We start from the raw sequence: 20044 nt of genomic DNA, 5'->3' as shown, positions 1-20044 counted from the left end.
TGGGACCAGGAGAGCTCCAGCTTCCTGCTTGTGCTGCCACATGCATGAGCATAAAATTGAAGTTGTGTTTGTACTCATGGCCTCAGATTAAAACTCGACTGTTGATTTGAATTCCTGCAGGCCTTGTACTCTCGGGACATGCCCTATCTCATTTGGAGGAGAGCACATAATGGTTTTCCCCCTTTACAGCCCCACCATTACCTTGTAGCTAAACCTCACAGTCGATAACCTTAAGTCTAGTTTTCACATTTAACAAATTTTCCTACAGCTCAATTAGTAAAGATTGTTCAATACCTAGGCTGGAGCTGAATATATTAAGCATTAACCATTTATTTGTCAACTTTTTCAAAGTCCCATTTTTTAATAGCTGCCTAGACTTGTCTCTTTTTAATAAATACACCAAAATGGCATCTGCATATCCTGTTATAGGTATTGTACCCTGTAACTGCTGCATACCCACCATTACAGCATTCACACTCTCAGTTTCCAAATCAAACCTATAAACATCATGGGGCACTGGAAAATTTTCTAAGCTCCCTCAAAAAACCTATCAGAGGTAAGAGTCTTCCTTGTATTTAGGTAAAGTCTGCTTCAAAGTTATTTTTTTACATGTGAAGAAAATTGTCTGTATTTTTTTAGCCCATCCTAAGTATTTTGGTTTTCTTTCTTTGCTGCAAGAAATAAAACCCTTTTATGTTCAATATATGAATAGTAGAGTTTTTTTAAAGCCTAACATTTTACAAGGTTTTCCTAAAGCTTGTAAAATATGAATGATCTGTGCAATGGCTCCATACATTAAAATGCAACTTGGGCATACCAGTTCAACATCTCTCCCTTTATTCATTACTTAAAGGGCTAGGAACCATCCTGGGATGCCTTGCAGTAGGAGGGAAAGCACATAACTAATTTCCTAACTGCTCTGTTTACTTCGCATACCTTGTGGGCAAAAGTTGGCAAGAAAGGACTGGAAGTTGTTTGCTTTGAAATTATCACCCCGTTTACAAGATTCAAGAGCAAAGTCTTTTAAACTGAGGTAAGAGGGAAAAGGAAGTGACTCTGTGCATGGTTAATGCTGCAGGAGAGTGCTAGCAGTGCACTGTAGGTCATCAGCTGAGAAAGAAAACCAACAGATACCAAAAAAGCTCCCTCACAAAGTGCACATGGACACGATATTTAGAGCACCCAGAGAGAATAAAGGCACTAGCCAGATCTATGTAAAAAGGCTGTATTTAGTTTAAAGCTATCTCATATTATTCCAAATGAAAGAACAGCTACTGAAGAGCACGGCCGCTATTGAAAGTACAAACTCAACACCCTAACTCTGCTTGCAAAAGCCTCCTCTTCCCTGACTAATAGGGCCACCCAGGATGGGACCGGCAGGAAGGGAAGAGAACTACAGACACAGGCGGGGCTTGATAACACAAAGAACTTGGCAACAAAATTACTTTAAGCAGGACTTGAATCCTCTTTTTTCTTTTTTTATGGGGCAGGGTGTGGGGGTTGCCTTCCAGCTTCTCAGTCCAATATTGCAAATTATGATGTGTTTGCAGCGCTATGCTGTGAAACACAGCAGAGATGAAGGAAAACTTCTAAATACTTTTTTTCAAAGCCATGTAACAACCTCATAAAATACAGTCTAACACTCTCCTGTCCAGTCCACAGCACAGCTCCACAAAATAGTCATGGTAGAACAACCAAGCAGGTACTGGCCAGTGATGGCAGGAACTACTTAACAGCAGAGCTGCCACTGAAGATTTTATATCACTGAATGATGGTCTGTGCATGCTGCTAACCCACTTGGAACAAAAATGCTCCCTCCTGTGCCAAGTCATCTCATGGATACAGAGAGCACGATGTGAAAGTGCTTTGTAGGAGTCTTTGTTCAAGCCAGGAAATCTGGGGCCGCAAGGTCTGCTTTTGCATAGGGGCTTTTGGGGTGGCAACATGTGATAACTTAAGAGAATTAGCAGGTCCCCACCCTTTCTGGTCAAGAAGGAATGCTGCAGCATTTACTTGCCCTACTTATACATGACAAAAATACCACCAAATTGTACTTTTCATCTACAGATTTCCCAAAATTCCCCAAAGCAAAGCAATGGAAAAAAAAATAGCAACAACAACCAACACCACCACCACCACCCCCCAAACAAAACAAAACACACCACAAAATCACAGAGGAATTAAATTACTTGCTCAAGACAGAAACAAAACCACCATGCTGAAGTCCCTAGTCAAGAAACCTACGGGACCCCAGTGCACACAGTGGATTGCATAGATGGCACTCTGAACACCAAACCTACACACAAAGCAGCCCAGACTTCTGGTATTCCAGTAAATATGCCAGTTTCATCTGACTGATGCCACTGAATTATTAGCATGGTGTTGGAACATCTCAGTTTGGGACAGAGACCTGTCTATCCATGCCAAGTTATCATGTATGAAAGGTCTGAGAAAATAGAAAAGTCTCTGAGAGGGAGGGAAAGGAAGCAAGTATGTAACCATTTCTGGCCACGAGTTTACAAACACCTTCTTTTTCCAACAAGATAAGTAATAACAAAAAATAACTCTTCAGTGCTGCCTCATTCATAAGCTCCTAACTTCGAGGTTGCTAAACCCTCTTCTGATATCAGAGTTCCTGTTCAAGTATAATTCAAGTAGATTAATTAAGCCACAGACAACAGAAAACACAATCTGCCTCTTCAAATTATCAGTAGGAGAAAACAGAATGAAGAGTTTAGTTTCAAGAATGCTGTTTACATTTACTCATTTTACAGGCATCAGGATCAAAATTAAAAGAGAATAACTAATTGCTACAACTGGGAAAAGTAAATCGGCATTTAAATTTGAACAGTGGCAACAAGCAACACAGATTGCAAAAGTGAAGTGGAAAGTGTTACTCTGAGCAATTGAGATACTATGTTTTGATAGCTAAGATAACCTGGAGATGATTCACGCCCACAAGTTGCTTAACGCCCTTTTACACTACAGGTCCAGGAGATACAAAACTACACGTAAAAATCACTGTTGAATCAGACAGTATCCAGGACAATTACAAAAAGTGAGTACATTTTCATGTCAGATTATTACACTAAATTTGAGGCTGTAATATTTCAACCTAAACCCTAAAGCACATTTATCCCACAGATTTATCTCTCGTCTCGGTACGCCAAACCAACTGCACTGCAAGGCTCTATACAAGAAACTCCTCCTTCTCAAGCAAGCAGCACAACACTTTGGAAGAAGAAATGGAGGTTCAAACAAAACCCTCAATCTAAATGAGTTCTTAGCCCACCTGAGCAGCACAAGTGTTGCTAGTGAAACGGACTTCTTGGGGCTCAGGCTCCTGTGCAAATAGCGGCCGGGATGAAGTGCCTTTTGACGTGTACTTGCTCCTGCTGGAAGAGACACAGAACAGATGCTTCAGAGAACACATAAGACAAGGGACTAGGCAATATGCACAATCAAACATAACAAGCTTGCTCAGGGGGTCTATGGGCATCCTAAGCAAGGAATTGTTTTGGAGCTGGCATCTCAAGACGTTGTAGAAAGTCCCTCATTTTCATCTTTATAAATGCAAAAGGGGTAAGAAGAAGGACAGTGAAATCTATTGATTTTGTATCACATACAGCAATTGAAGGCTTAAAGATGTGACATAAGCAACAAATATCAAATCATTGGGATTTTTAAAACAGGATATCAAAACATATAGGACAAATACATAAAAATTAGTTAACTTAAAAATCTCAAAAAAGCTGTCATTAGTGAGTAACATCACCATGCAACTGTAATGCTTCTTTTGCAGTTCAAAATTACTGGAATTATGCTTTACATTACCTAAGTGTTTTATTAGCTACCTGGAAATAAGCAAGTCCTTGATGGTAAAATTAACAGACTACATGGTTTAGTAGCATGAGAAATAAAACAGAAAGCAAATCACAGAGTTAACACAATTACTTGTCAAGTTGTACTCATTCCAACCAAAACAATCTTAACATGTCGGCATGCAGAAATATATATTCAGTAACAAGGGCTTGCAGGTAAGGTTTGCAAATCAGAGGACCATGACCTCTGAAGCAAGAAAAGCAAAATGGGTGAGGTCAACACAGCCTCACAGCCAAGAATCAAATTCAGAGCTTCTGTTGTTATTGGAAGGGCTAATGTGGCTCCTGGGCTCAAGACATGAGAGTGAATGGAAATACTGAATGGGGTAGCATGGGGCATGCATCGGTAAAGAGCAACACTGAAATACTGTGCCCAGTTCCATGGCTGATGCTCAAAAATAGATGTTGAAAATTATAGAACAGGCAGTGTGGAGCTGCAAAAACAAGGGTGGGGGGGGGGGGGTAAAAAGCGTTATGTATAATCAGATTTAAAGATTCAGTCCTTCTGATAAGCCACCCAGACAACTGACAGCTTACTTGATCATCTTTAAGGGAAAAAAAATTACCAGCAACAAAAAGTCCTTAATACAGCCACAGGAAAACTTAAAAGGGATGAACAGATGCAATTCAAAAGCATAGAAGGCTCTTGTTAGAAACAAGATGCAATTCTGAAACAGCAAAACCAAATAGGAACAACATTCTTAAAGATCGATTCTTTTTTTCTTGGAATTTTCAAGATAAGGTATACTTTAGTCCAAGAATTTGTTTGGCTCATGAGTAATAGCCAAGTGAGATGTTCAAAGAACTGTGGGAATTGACAGCTCTGCTGACCCTAAACTCTAGATGACAACCTCAAAAAACACCAGACAAAACCCCAAACCAAAGAAAAACCCTTCAATCAAATAATTTAAAAAACCCCACAAGGATATTGCCCTCCATTTTCATCAATGCTACCGAACAACAAATTAAACGCACAATGGACTGTGAAATGCTTCCAGATCTTCCCCCAGTTAAATGTCAAACCAAGAAGCCATCTGTTAATAAACAGAGACGTCACCTCTCTGGAGTTTTATCCAATCTACTAATACATAAACTCATTCCACCACTTAGCACTCAGGATTGCCAAGGCAAATGAAGTCTTTTGGTTTTTCATCTCAACAGCTTGGGTAGGCAGAAGGTGACAACACCTGGACCACACAGCACATGCATAATCCAAGTCATGAAGCCAGCTTCGTGGCTGCAGAGTTACTGACTCTTGAAAAACTTTTTAAAAGCACTTGCAAAGACACTTCCTGCCTGTGTAAAAGGCCTTTCAGACAAAACCATTGCCATTTGACATATGTGGGGGAAAAAAAATATCCTCAAAGTCACCCACTTCAGTTGTTTTTTTAGATTTGTAACTTACACCCATATGGGAGATGTGCACACATCATAACCACAACTGCAGTTTACGTGAGAATTTACTCAGTTCATGAGGGAAAAGGTCTAGCTGCTGCTGATGAGTGCCAAATCTGCACAGAAAAACTCTTCACAGCTTTAAACTACTTAATCACACAAGACTGTAAATAGAAGAGGTCAAACTACTGCTTTCATTGCCTTACTATTCAACAGGCCCAACATTAGGTTTATACCAATTCGTCTCACACTGATTAAATGAACATAGCATGTAAGTTCAACACACGCTGTGACAACACACTACGGAAGGACAAATTAATGTTCTTCTGATATATTTAAGAGAGATGTTGCATATTTTAGACTTTCAGCTGCAATGAGCATAATCAGATCCATTAAAGGGAAACTAACTAATACAAGCTGAAGGAAATCATACCCTACTACTATTAATGATTCCAAGTGCCATGTATCTTCAGGAAAGAAGAAGCTTTTATTTGCTTTGCATGCCTAGTTTAAACCCCAGCAAAAGATTACTAACTTGTCCTGATTCAGGATACTAAACCTTACCTTGTATTTCAATTGCACCCTTTTTACCAGATCAATGTGGTTTATATTTTCTGCCCTCTGCTTTCTCCCTGTGGTTGAATACATTTGACCAATAACTATTTTCCTACAGGGCAAACACTGGTTAAAAAACTGGTCCTTCATAAATTCTAAACAGTAATGCCAATAGTAAATGTAAGAGCTAGATCTTCTTTATATACAGCTCTTAGACATCAGAAAGAGATACTATCTCTTCTCAAACTATCTAGAAGATAAACAAGAGCCCTGGAGAAAAAGATGTGAGGAGTTCCCTCCTCAAATTTTTACATATTTAAAACGCAGTCAGTAAGTATAGACAGAACATTAAGCCTTCTGCATCCCTTCTCTGAGACACAGAGCTATCACATTAATAATTCCTCTAGATACAGCAAGATTAGCGTTAGGTTTATGAGAGCTTCCTTCAATCCAAGTCAACAAGCAGACCTAATCCAGTTTAACTAGAAATATGCTAGTCAGGTCTGTTCGGCAATTACTATGAACATACCTGGTTATAAAAATGTAAGTTCTGGAACAATTTAGTTTAAGTGCCAAACATCTCATGGATTTTTATTTAAAATCATGTTGTTCACAGGCAGCTCCCATGTACCTAATCTGGAAGAGTGGTTCTGATGGGTCTACTTGAAGGTCCAGAATTAGGACAACTTAGGGGCAAAGTTTTTCTACAGCTTCCTGGATTATTGTAGGATTGAGAAGGCTTTTAAAAAACAAAGACAGAAAGAATGACATCTGCAACATAAAGAAAACTGTAATTGTTAATACTAAAGCCATTCACTGCAAATTATGTAAATCATAGAATCATAGAAAGGTTTGGGTTGAAAGGGACTTCAAAGATCATCTCATTCTAGCACCCCTGCATACCTTCCACTAGACCAGGTTGCTCAAAGCCCCATCCAACCTGGCCTTGAACATGTCCAGGGATGGGGCACTCACAACTTCCCTGGGCAACATGCTCCAGTGCCTCACCACCTTCACACTAAAGAATTTTTTCTGAATATCTAATCTAACCTACTCTCTTTCAATTTTAACTCATCCCCCCTTGTCCTTTCACTACATGCTTTTGTAAATAGTCTTGCCCTATCTTTCCTGTAAGTTCCCTTCAGGTACTGGAAAGCCAGTTAGACCATTCCGAAGCCTTCTCTTTTCCGGGCAGAACAACCCTAACCCTCTCAGCCTGCCTTCATAGGAGGGTTGCTTCAGCCCACTCATCATCTTCATGACCCTCCTCTGGACTAGCTCCAAGAGTTCCACAACCTTATGTTGCTGTCAACCTGCTGCCCATGCTTCTTTGATGCAGCCCAGAATACAGCTGGCTTTCTGGGCTGTGAGTGTGCATTGTTGAGTCATGTTGACTTTCTTGTTAACCAACAGCCCCCAGGTTCTCCTCAGGGCTGCTCTCAATTCATTCTCTGCCCAGCCTGTATTTGTGCTTGGGATTTCCCCTACCCAGGTGCAGGACCCTGCACTTGGCCTTGTTGATCTTCATGAGGTTTGCACAGGCCCACCTCTCAAGCCTGTCCAGGTTCCTCAGGATGTCATTGCTTCCCTCCAACATGTCAACTGCACCACACAGCTTGGTGTCACTGGCAAACTTGCTGAGGGTGCACTCAATCCCACTGTCCAAGTTGCCAACAAAGATGTTAAAAAGTGCTGGTTTCAATAGCTGAGGAACATCACTTGTCACTGGTCTCCACTTGGACATCATGCCATTCACTGTTGGGGTCCCTCCCCCACCATGGAGCCCTGGGAGAGGGGCCCTGAGGGCACAGACACGGGGCTTCCCTGCCCCTGCTCAGCCTCGTTCCCATTGGTTGGTTTGTGTTCCCTGCGCGGGCAGAAGGACCCTTGGTCCCGTGACTGGAACAGTTCCTCAGCAGAGCCCCGGCCATGCGGCTGGAGAAATAAACATCTCTCTGAAACAGCTAGCAAGAATCTGTCTGTCCGTATATATTTCCTTTCCACGGGACGCCTGGTTTGATATATGCATGTTGCAGTATCCCCACTGCAACATAATGGTGGAGAATTGTGAGCAGAACGATCCCCGATCCCTAAGCGACTGATTTGTGTGAGTAAACCCTGGAAACTTTGGATTCCTCTTCTTGGTTTTGCTTTGCTATTCCATATCTAAACTATGGAGAAACCGTGGGAAGACTCTTGGCTCTCAGAGCCGCATATGGACATTTATCTTAAACTTAAAATGATTCTTGAACAACGATTTGTAAATTTTAGCTTGATTCAAGCTCAAAAAGAAGTGAAACACTTCCTGGCATGGTTGTTTAAGAACTTTTTCTATGTTTCTTGGGATTTAATTCTTACCAAGGGCTTTTGGAAAACCGTTTGGACACAGTTAATATTGGAGTCAAAATATATGCCGATGGAAGAATATTTTCGTGAATATTATTTAATTACCGAGACTGTTGAGCAATGTCAGCTGTGTCCTGGCGAAGGGAAGCCTGGCGCAGGGACCGTGCGGCCCAGGCCACGTGCACCGAGCGCTCTGTGAGCAGCAGCGAGGCAGTTCCCGAGCGCGGGCGGAGCCACGCGAGCCGCAGTGTCGGTGGTGGAGCAAGGCGCAGTGGGACCCGGCGGTGCCCGAATGGCCCCGCGCAGCGCGTGGTGGAGCGAGCCCCGGGAACGCCCGGCCGAGAGGGGCGGCGCGCGGGCGGCGGCTGGCGGCGATGGCGGTGGAACGGAGCCGCGCCCAGCCGAGACGCGCGCTGGAGCAGGGCGCGGGGGAGTCGTCGCTCGGGGGCCCGGCCGAGACGTGGGTGCAGCGCCTGGCAGCGGCAGCGAAGCTGCGACCAGAGGAGGTGACGCATGGAGAACTGAGCGGCGCGGCCCGGCCCGCGCGGCCCCGAACGCGACCCCGGGAAGAGCGCACAGGCACCAGCAGCCCCGACAATTCCAACACGGGAGCGACCGAAGGAGAGAGCAAAGACGCAGCGAGACAGAAAACAGCAGCCACTCGGAAAAAGGAAAAGATCATAGTAACTAAGATCTTAGAGATAGTAAGATGGTATAATGTTAAGCAAAATTATGGTTTTATAACAAGGTGTGACAACCAGCAAGACATATTCGTGCATAGAACTGCTATTAAAAAGAATAACCCTGAAAAATGCATCCCAAGCTTGGGAGATGGAGAGGTGGTGGAATTCAAAATTGTGCTAGGGAGAAAAGGGTTACAAGCATCGCAGGTCACTGGGCCTGATGGTGTTCCTGTAAAAGGCAGTATATATGCCAAAAATCGTAGTCATGTTAGACAATATCTCCATTGTAAGCCCCCCCTACAGTCTCCCTTTCCTAATCCCACCTTTCCCTTTTACCCTATGTCCTATTACCCCCAGTGTATTCCTAATCCGTCTTTTCATCCATGGTTTCCCTCACAAAACCATGCTTTTGCCAATTGTTTCCCCAAAAATCCCTTTCCAATGCCGAGTGGGGGATGAAAAGGGGGAGGGAAGAAGTTAAACCCTCTCCTGCCTCAGTTTCCCCACAAAGCATGCTCAGAGAGTTCTGTCTCCCTTCTGTCAGCCCTAAGATGTTCCACAGAATCTGATTGGACATTTAAAGACTCAGGAGGGTGGCTTGTTTTGTCTTGAAGCTGTTCTTGTTATGTTTATCCAGTTGTTTTCATTCTCCTTTTATTAAAATAAAACGGGTGAGATGTTGGGGTCCCTCCCCTGCCATGTAGCCCTGGGAGAGGGGCCCTGAGGGCACAGACACGGGGCTTCCCTGCCCCTGCTCAGCCTCGTTCCCATTGGTTGGTTTGTGTTCCCTGCGCGGGCAGAAGGACCCTTGGTCCCGTGACTGGAACAGTTCCTGGGCAGAGCCCCGGCCATGCGGCTGGAGAAATAAACATCTCTGAAACAGCTATCAAGAATCTGTCTGTCCATATATATTTCCTTTCCACGGGACGCCTGGTTTGGTATATGCATGTTGCAGTATCCCCACTGCAACAATTCACTGCAACTCTAAGTACAACCATCCAGCCAATTCCTTATCCACTGAGCGGTCCATCTATCAAATCCATGTCTCTCCAGTTTAGACAACTATACCATATGGGACAATGTCAAACACTTTGCACAAGTCTATGTAGATGACATTGGTTGCTCTTCCTTTATCCATCAACACTATCCATCAACACGGGCCATAGAAGACCATCAAATTTGTCAGGCACAGTTTGCCCATGTTGAAGCCATTTTGCCTGTCACAAACCACCTCCTTCTTTTCCATATGCTTTCACATAACTCCCAGAAGGATCTGTTCCATGATCTTGCTGGGCACAGAGGTAAGTCAGTAAGACTGGCTGCCTTCACTTTTTACTCGTGGACATTAAACTAGTGATGCCAGTTAACAAGAGAACAGGTGAAACACTAGAAATAAGGTTTTAATTGGATAACTAACTTCTTGAAGACACACTTTGATTGAATAAATCAAAACTACTAAATTCACTTGTTTTCAGGATTGCAAAGCTTTTTGACCAGGGCATGTCAAAAGTGAAGCTATAAAGGCAGAAACTTGGAATCTAACTACAAAGGTGGAGCAAGGTCCACAGTGTTTCAGGTGCCAGGTGCACTCTGTCCACTGATGAGTGCTGAGGCTGACAAGCCTGGGGAACTCGTCATGGTGCTAATCATCAATCCGTGCTGGCGCCAGCTCCCAGAAGCTGAATTCCAAAGAGAAACCAAGCGTCCCAACAAGCACGTGGCTGGTGACCACAGCTCTGCTGACACATTCCTGGGGGCAAACTCTGTCCCATGTTATGGTGGTGTCAGGCTGAGCAGTTGAGCATGGGCTGACCATCACGTTGACTCCAAGATTTTTTAATAATCATTAGTAACCTTTATTAAGCACAGACATTTTTAGACATTATGACAACAAGTAATTCTTTCCTCAAACACCTGAGATGGAAACTCAGAGAGATCCAAAAGTTATGTATTTCAGAGGTTCAACTGCAGAGACAGAAACAGAAATACTTGATTTTAACAGACAACTAAATTACTATCTGCCTAAAGAAAGTAAGCCCCAGGTCCAGAAGATACCCTGAACAGCTTTCTGGTTTGTCTGGTTGCTCCAGGGCTTGGGCAAGCATGTGTCCTCTCCCTCCTCCATCTGTCCTCTGCTTCCTCCAGGGGCAAGGACTCCATGGCCTCTTTTTGTAGCCAGATTTGAGCAGTTTTATGGAGAGTTAGAGAGCTTTTTGTACCATTAAGCCACTGATGGTCAAATAAAATGTCTATTTTCAACTCCTTATTTCTACATGTGTTCAATCAATTAAAAAGTAAGAGGCTAAACCACCTACTATCCAAATTCTGGCTTTTGTTATAACAGACACCGCCTCAATGACTTACTCAGGCTATGTGATTTTATTTTCAACAAGGATTAACTGACCAATGTCAAATGCAAGTTAGACTCATACTTAAACAAAACTCTTTAAGTAATACTCCACTAATCCTAGTTACCCCAGCCTTATTACAGCTAATAATACTCTTTTTCTTGTTTGTTTGGGTTTTTTTTTCCTGGTATTAGCCATTTAAATAGACACTCCACTATAAGCTGAGCCTTACAATTTCCTATGGTTCATAAGAAAACCTGCAAGAAAAGCCAAAATAAATAACCACTACTGAGTTGAACAAAAAGATAAAGGTGAAGAAGTAGGAGGAATACCACATCGAGGTTGTTTGTTTACTTAGTTCCATCTTAATTATTTAGACTCTCATCTCACTAATAGCTGTGCAGGTGCTAACTTTACTTCAAGAAGCACCCAGAGTTTTTGTTTGCATAAATCAAGTACATTTAATCAAGTGCACATTAGCTCATCAACACATTGAATCTGATGAGAAATTGCATAAGTGACAATGCCAAGCTATTTCGGTGAATATTCATGATATCTCTGTGGAACAGGCTGACTGGAGGAGAGTGAGAACAAAATGACAGTAAAAGAACGGTAGCAATTACTTTTCTAGCAGTTAATGTTTCCATTAACTGCTTGCTGGCAAGAGCTTAAAGTTGCAAGCCCCAATTTAAGCTTGTTACCTTAATTTTACAATTGTAATTCAATATTCTGAATGTGACACTAGTGTAACAAATATCTTCATTCAGTGCTTCATACAATAAATAATTTAAAAGTATATGAAAATTTCCAAATGATAGCCATTACAAAACTACAAATGCTTAGTATTACATCTTCAAAAAAATAAATAAATGTGCAAACCATTTTCTCAAATCTGAGACAGAATGTAAACCCGTTAGAAACAAGTAAGTGGGACATTTTTGTTCTTAATAGGCATTCATGAAGAGGCCTCCCTTCAAAATATAATTTGTCCTTAGTGAGCTTCTGCAAACAAGGCAAACAACTCCCAGTTTTGTAAAGCTTTACAAAGCCTTTATCCAACTTCCAACATCATCCATAGAAAATTCAGGCAGAATAAGGCTGTGCCCTTAGTGAGGATATTTTACGTAACAAGTCTTCAAGTCAGATGAACAAAGCAAGACTTAGATAAAAGAACAAAAAACGTGGATCACTTTCTAATTCCTAGAATGGACAAAGGAGGAGAGGAAGAGAGGGCTGTTCAGGTGCACCGTCTATTACATCCTTCTGAAACCCAGAACCCTGTGTGCTGTGACCAAACTACCAAGGTCACACACCCTATCCTTGTGCAGAGCTGCCTCGCTGCTGCCACTGCCCACCAAGTCCTGGTACAAGGTAGCTCACTGGACTCACGTCTACCATTCCAAAAGAATGTAGGTGCTTATGGGCTATGGTTCACAACTGCAGCTCGATTCAGCTGACCCCAACTGTTTGCCTTGCCCCTCTGTCACAACAGAGAGATATAAAGGAGATCCATGCTATCAGACTTCACAACATCACGCACTAATATGAACAGCCATAAAATACAGTTTACATTCATATGCCTGTCTGTAAACTCTATCAGATTCAAAGTTCAACAGAAAACAACCCTGAATGGCAGAGTAACCTCTGGCAAAGGGACAGGATGAATAGCTGAATGTGTCAGCTTCTGGAGCATAAGTCAGAGTCACAAGTGTATTTACTGTGCTATGCTTCCCATGTCGTTGACAGTCCAGGAGTATCAAAGAAGCCTGGTTATCAACACTGTTGTAACAGACTATCACGAGCATCCAAAGCTTCCGTTGCACATTTTGGGGGTTCATGTTACTACAAAATACAGTATCACATTTTGATGGGTTGACCCTAGCTTTTTACAATAATCTCAGATTATTTAAACAGCTTTCGGTACCAGAAGCCACCATGCAAACTCCTTTCCCAAACACTGACACCATTTACTTTCTGTATTCGTTTAAGTCATATATTTTAAGAAAGACTATTTTCTACTTCACAGCAATCAGGCTAGGCTTTAGATCCACAAGTATTCTAGGTAAGGAGGACAAGCCATGCTAGGCTTGGAAGTAGACTTCCTTCCTTTTGTTTTGGCTGGAAGCATGTTCTATTCTGGCATATCGATTGCAGGCGGCAGCCCCCGTACCCAAGTGTGCTGGATCTGTCTCACAATCTGAGAGGCAGGCGGAGCATTAAGCGTCAGCCCAACATGCATGTATAATCTCACTCCCTAGCAAACAGTGATCAGGTCTCCCAACTGATTTGCCTACAGCATGGTACACAACCCTGCTCCTGCAAGACCAGTTGAATATGTCAAGCTTTGGGGGAAAAAACAAAAAAAAAAAGAGATTTTTCAGCCCAAATTTAGGGTTGATGTCTTCTGAAAAGAACTGCAAAGAAAAATGAAGTCAATCCTAGGTACATACCAGCAGCCTATTACTTACCAACCTTTGCTTCCTCCTAGATTCCATTGTAATGAGAACATAAACAGTAAAATAAGCATATATATCCCTCGAATGAATTACCTATTCAGAGTTCCCTCTGGTGTTCAATACGCTAATCATCACATTCAAGCTAACAGCCTTCTTTACAAAAGCATAAGTTCCCTCACGAACAAGTTATCATTTGATGATGAGCTCAGCGATAGGGACAGGACCATAGTGTCGTAACTCGTGGACAAAAGCAATGCTATTTTCCATCAGATTTCAGAGAGGCGATAAACTTACACTTCCTCCTTCCTCCGGTATATTCAACCGACTATCTGGTTAACCCCGAAAGGACCCAAACTGTTACAGATCCCTTCTGCCTCCCGGTGTCACCAAGACCGACGAAGTCTCGGAGAAGGCAAAGTAACAAATTACAGGTACAGCCCATCTGGACGCGGCACGCAAAGATGTTCTGCACCTCCCGAATAACTAAGCCTTGACTCACAAGCCTTTCCAGCCTCGCACTCCCATTCGCCCGCACGGAACATGAGCAAAGTACAGTGTATCTAATTAACAGTTTGAAAAGAAAGTTTAAAGCTGCCTCTGCAAAGAGACAAAACGCGTTTGCAGGAAAATCCCAGACGAGTTCCCGAGTCGGCGGTGCGCAGGCGGAGCGCGGGGTCGGCGCCGGGCCAGGGCCAGCCGCGACACAGGGGCTGCTGACCCTGGCTGCTTCGGGGTTGCGAAACTCTCAGGGAGAGCAGCCAGCCTCCATCGAGCGGGGCGGAGGGAGCTCGCCGGACACCGGCGCTCCCCGGCTGCCCGTCGGGAGGAGCCGACTCCCCGCACCTCCCCCACCTCCCCGCCCGGCACGGCGGCTGGGAAAGGCGCTCCGAGTCCGGAGCCGCCGCCCGGGAGCCCCTTAACCAAAACCATCTGGTCGCGGGCTGCGCGGTAGAAAGCCCCCTCCGCCCCGGCCCCTGCCGCCTACCCCCGGCCCTGGCCCCGCAGCCGAGGAGGAGAGAAGCTGCTCTACCCGCGGCTCAGCAGCTCCCGAACTGGGGGAGACGGGGAAGTCGCCGCGGAATCCGCCTTCCCCCCTCCCATCGGCGCCCCATCCCGCGGTGCGCGGCGGCAGGGCTGGGTCTGCGTTACCTTCAACAGGTGCAGGCGCCGGCGGGAGGAAGCCCGCGGGCACGGACCGTCCGAGCTGCCCGAGCGGGAGCGGCGGCCCCGGCAGCCCGGGGTGGGTGGCGGTGGGCTGGACAGAGGCGCTACGGCAGCCCCCGGCGGCCGTCCATGCTCCCGGCGGGCCCCGCCGCCGCCACCGCAGCCGGAGTCAGCGTGAAGGCGGCAGCGGCTGCGGCCACCTCCGAGAGGAAGGACGAGAGCGGCGGGGAGAGAGGGAGGGGGAGGCAGAGAGCGAGAGGAGAGAGAAACCGCCTCAAGAGAAATAATCATCACATGGCGGTCACGATCCGCCGCCGCCCCCGACAGCCAGAGCCTACGCTTGGGAGCGGGGGAAAAGCTGCGAGGAGGGGACACACCTGTAGGCGCAGCACATATCCGCTGTGAGCACAATGCGAGACAGGAAACTGAAAAAACAGCCCAAGGAAGGAGAGAGGCTCCCGTTCGTCCCTCCTTCCCTCCCTCCCTTTCTCCCTCCCTCTCTCTGTCCGTCCTCCTCCTCCTCCTCCTCCTCCTCCTCTCTCCACCCCCTGCCCCCGGTCAGGATCCGCTTGCAGCGCTGTCTCATGCAGGGAGATCCAGGCGGAGGGCTGGGAGGCGGCAGCAGCGGCACTTTCTCCCCGTTTTCCTTTCCCTGTCTCTGCTTTGTTTTGCCCGCCAGCCAGGCAGACAGAGCCGGCTCAGCGAAGCGGGGCCGCCCGCGGGGCGGAGTGCTCCCGGAGAACCGGGGGTGCTCCGAGCCCCGCCGGGGGACCGGGGCCGGGCCGGGCGGCAGCTCCAGCGCTGGGGGCACCGAGCCCCAGCCGCCAGTGGGCCCCTGGCGTGAGCAGCGGGGAGCGGCGGGACTGCCGGGAACTGCCTCTGGGCAGCCCCTGCCCGCGGCCGGGGTCGGCGCTTGGCCTCCGCGGCGCTCGCCAGCGGGGCGGCGGTACCGCTGGGAAAGGGCCTGTACCTAACGGCTTTGGGGTACCTGTCGTATCCCGGCGGTGTTTTGAGGACCCTCCTGAACATGTAGCAACAGTGTAATTCCCGCCCCTTATCCCCTGAGCAGTGTCTCTGAGCGCACAGAGGCTGTCTCTCTTCTTGCACACCCTTGCTGTTGAGGGGCCCAGAATATGTCACTGGCATCACTTTTACTGAACTTGAAGTACTCTAGGGTTTATCCCTGTTAGGTAAAATCTCTATAATCACAATTTCTGCGGTTTCTTTCTCCGTCTCAAGCACTCTACTAAAAAGCCTGTGTGAAAATTTCTCATGCCTTCCCCCAGAAACAGATCAACAGTTATTGCAGAGCCCACTTCCCACATGTTGTGAATACAGCATTACCCTGTCTCAACTATAGCTAATGTAGGGATAATCTATTAAAAGCAGGGATGTCTTAGAAGAACGGCTCAGGTAAGCTATGGTCAGGTTGTCTAGACTTTGTAACTTTCCATCAGCGGAATGTGGACCAGCAATGTTTCAAGGAGTAATTAATTAACTGCTCTTGGCCCTTTGAGTGCAGCTTCATTAAATGCTGTGTATGTTGTGCTCCCTACTAAAACAACAGGAGAAAGCTGGTCCAAATGCCGTGCTTCCCAAACTGGAAGTTGCTGAAAAATTGCCTTTGCATCTCAAAACAGCAACAAATACCAAATAAATAAAAACCAACTCAAAAAATCTGGTCAAGAGTAAAGTTATACTTTTGGAAGAGATGTTAAAAGTGCCTTTCAGACCCTGTCTGTGCAAAGCGCCGCCACAGACTTAGCAGTCGTTTGGGACCATGCAAACATTTTATAGTGTTTTGTGGGGTTTTCCCTTTGGGATTGCACAGGGGAGGCAGATTGTGCTGGCTGAGTTTTGCTAGTCTGGCCCAGTTTTTGTGCTAATGTCCACCAGAAGGACTTTGTCCTTGTTTATTGGCTTCCTTCCTGGTCTTCACCTGACTGGGCTGAGCCACTGAAAGATGAGAAATAACAGCTCTGACATAACTGTAGTATTTCAGAAGATCTGGATTCCCCTTCTGTACTTCTTCACTTACTGGAAGAGAGAAGGGGAATCTAAAGAGAGAGATGGGACTTACCTAGGAAATTTGAGTTAGTTGCATCCTGCAATCTTTGTGAGGAATCCAGTAAGGAGAAACTCACAGGCTGCTAATGGGCTTGGTGATACCTGACTTTCCAGGCTGCTTTATCAACATCTGGGCTTCTGGCCAGGTTGTACCCAAAAGTTTTGGCAGAATGCCCTGGAATTACCAGCCTGGCAGCTCTCTTTGTGCCCTGGGCTATGAATCCCTGCCTTCCATCACACTCTGTCCCAGGGCCTTTTGCTGGAGTCTCTGTCACTCCTCCCCATACCCTGCCTGCTCCAAACCTAGTGATCTGCTCTCCCTACTCTAGGCGGAAGCCCACATCTGCTCCATCTGATGACCGCTGACCAGGACTCTACTTGCCACAGTTCTGCTGTCTCAAGGTGGCTGTACCCAGGTTAAATCTAAGCCTTGGCCCCCTCCCAGCTCACAATGCAGTTCCCTCTGGCTGGAATAGTTTCCTCTAGTTCCTGTTCAGCTCCTGTTGCTCTGACCTCATGACAACTTTTCTTTTTAAGAAGCCTGCCTGTGGACATATACAGAGCCAGAGCAATGGTGACAGTTTATTCAATTTGAAAGAAGAGCTGGTGAAGGGAAGCTGTGCTGAATCCTCATCCAGTCCATAACAATCCCTTGCTGTACACTTGACCTTCCTGAGCATGACAGGGATTATGAAGCTGCTCTGGAGCTTGAGGTGGCCACACAGCATCCCACCCCAGGACAGCCATCTTCTCTGCTAAGCCTCCATAAATTGGTGTTCTGTCAGATGCATGTGGATGTGCTAAAGCAGCAGCATGGCATATTGGCCCATGCTTCTGCCAGCTGGGACACAAATGTGTGCCACAGCAGTTTGGTTACTGAATTCTGTGCTGAATTCAGCCCTTGGCCCACTTGAAAAGGTGAAAAGTGTTCACAAGATGGTCTTCTGCTCTTCCTCGTCTTGGAACCAGCACAACATCCTTCTGACCCATGGAGAAGTGATACAGGGAGATATTCCCCAGCGAACCCAGATAAACAACTGCACAACAAAACCTGCTATTTGCAGCTGAAGGATTATTTCCCTCCCTTATCATCATCTACACAAAAAGAAAAGAAGAGGTCAAATCAAATCCTAAATGCAGAGATGCTTAGAAAAGAGCAACAAGTCAAGGACTGAATGATTAACATCTTCCCAGGTTCCTGGGGATTTTCACTGCAGTCATGCACGTGCACAGGGTGTGGCTCAGGGCAGAAAGCTTTGTTCCCTCCTTCTCCAGCATCAGGATGCAGATGACAGGGCTGTATGTGAATAGAACTCTAGTCCAGATTTCAATTTCCTCTTTATTTTCTCCCTCTGCATTCCCTCTTTCTCTCCTTACTTTATCACCCATTTGTTGTTATGTGTATCCTCCTGATTTTTTTCTCTGCCTGTTATTTTTTCTCTGCGTGTTATTTTCTTTTACACTGAAAGCAACACCTATGCCTCTTCCCCTCCTGCTTCTCTTCCCAGTGCCATCAATTCTGAATTTTGTCCAAGATGCAGCCATACACAGTATCATTCCTACTGCTGAGACCTTCAAGGCCTGTGGAAAAGAGCCGAATTTTCAGCTGTTATTAAAAACACCTTTCCCCACGATCAACAGAACTAATGAAGCCAGGTTTCCTGTGGTTTCGTCTCTGACTCACTCATTGCGATAACCTCGCCTCCCATTTCTGTTTCATGTCCGATGTGACATCTCTTCTCAGTGGCGAGAGGCGGGCGCTGCTGCAGGTCCGGAGCGCCGCGTGCTGCCTGCACAGCGCGGCTGCCTGCACTGCCGGGGCCGCGGGCTGCTGCCAAGCACAGCCCTTAACAGCCGAGTTCCTCCTTCATCTCTCTCTGTTGGAAAACTAATTTGAGTCTCTAGTCGCTGATGCTCACAAATCCCTGGGAACTTAATTATCTTTGAGGTTCCTACCTCTTTTATTCGTTTGCAACTAGCCGATGTGTTCTGACATTTTTATGAGGGGTTGATGGGCAGATAAACAGTCAGATGATGGATTACCAGTCTTTAGGAAGGAAGGTTGTTGCCCTGTGGTCATGCAGATAACCTGGGAGCAACCCAAACAGCTAAAAAAGAACGTCAGATCCTTTATAAAGTTTTGAAAATTGCACTTTCTGTGTGCAGACAATTTTGATTGTCTGCATGCACAAGTCTGATCAACATCCTTAGATCCTGCTTGGGGATGTCCCATATCTCAACTCTCTTTTGGGGGGGGGGGGGGGGGGGGGGGGGGCGGAGAAAGAGAAAAGGATTATTCCTCATTAATCAGGAATTCATCAGCTGTACTGGGCAACCGTTGAGATTCAGCCTGCTGTAGCACTCCTGCTACCATCATCCTTGATAAGAAATTTATATCAATGGGAAAGCAAAAAGCACAAGAAGTAGGATACAACCTGAATGGATTTAGTCTCATGGCAAAGATATAAACAAAGCATCTATAAGGATTTTTCACTCTCCATCTGATGTCTCTGGTTTGGATAGGGCACTGCATCATCTTCTGCTAGTGACTGGAATGACCCAAATATACATATTTATATTTTTATAGTCCATAAATAACCCTGGGATCTACTTTTTCTGTATAAAAAGTGCCAGATAAATCTAAGGTGTTTTTATTAGATTTGTGAAATGTCACTCTGCACATCCTGATATTCATGCCCTTTGCACCAAGCTCACATAGCAGATCAATTCGTATACATTTGGGGTTGTTCTTTGCTTGATGGATTTCTCAGTGTCCATTTTCCAACAATCCAGAAAAAAAATGTTTAAGGGTAAAATAATCTAAGGTTAATCGTACAATTCCCTTCATTTTTTTCCTTTGATACTAGAAAATGTTTGATCCACCCAGAGCAAGTGGGTTTTGATATTTCCTAACCAACCCTCACTTGATACATTTGTTTAAAACCCTGTGCAAAATGCTACACAGTCAGAATTTTTCTTTTGTTTAGTTTAGCAAACATTTTGCATATACTTTTTACAGATATAAATTGCTGCACAAAGGTATGAGATAAAAAAGCAGCAGGCTCTGGATACAATTTCCATGTGGAATCCATATAAAGCCTTATATGGATGTGTGCAGTATCTATATGCATTTGCATATAACTATTACA

The 20044-nt window shown here is 45.2% G+C and overlaps 1 protein-coding gene across 5 annotated transcripts in view; it reads right to left on the bottom strand.

Moving 5' to 3' along the window:
- The window catches only part of PLXNB2 (plexin B2), a 257236-nt gene extending 241937 nt beyond the window's left edge, over positions 1–15299 (bottom strand). For 3 of the 5 annotated variants that reach the window (XM_048300734.1, XM_048300732.1, XM_048300736.1), the window contains exons 1-2: positions 15206–15299; positions 3293–3395 (exon numbers count right to left, since the gene is read on the bottom strand). The gene's annotated coding sequence lies outside the window, so the exon portion shown is untranslated. The other 2 variants (XM_048300735.1, XM_048300733.1) reach the window with 2 other exon arrangements.
- Between the last annotated feature and the right edge of the window lie 4745 nt (positions 15300–20044).

Source organism: Corvus hawaiiensis, chromosome 4 (assembly GCF_020740725.1).
Source record: "Corvus hawaiiensis isolate bCorHaw1 chromosome 4, bCorHaw1.pri.cur, whole genome shotgun sequence".
NCBI classification, from domain to species: domain Eukaryota; kingdom Metazoa; phylum Chordata; class Aves; order Passeriformes; family Corvidae; genus Corvus; species Corvus hawaiiensis.
This window is presented reverse-complemented; position numbering and strand designations above follow the sequence as displayed.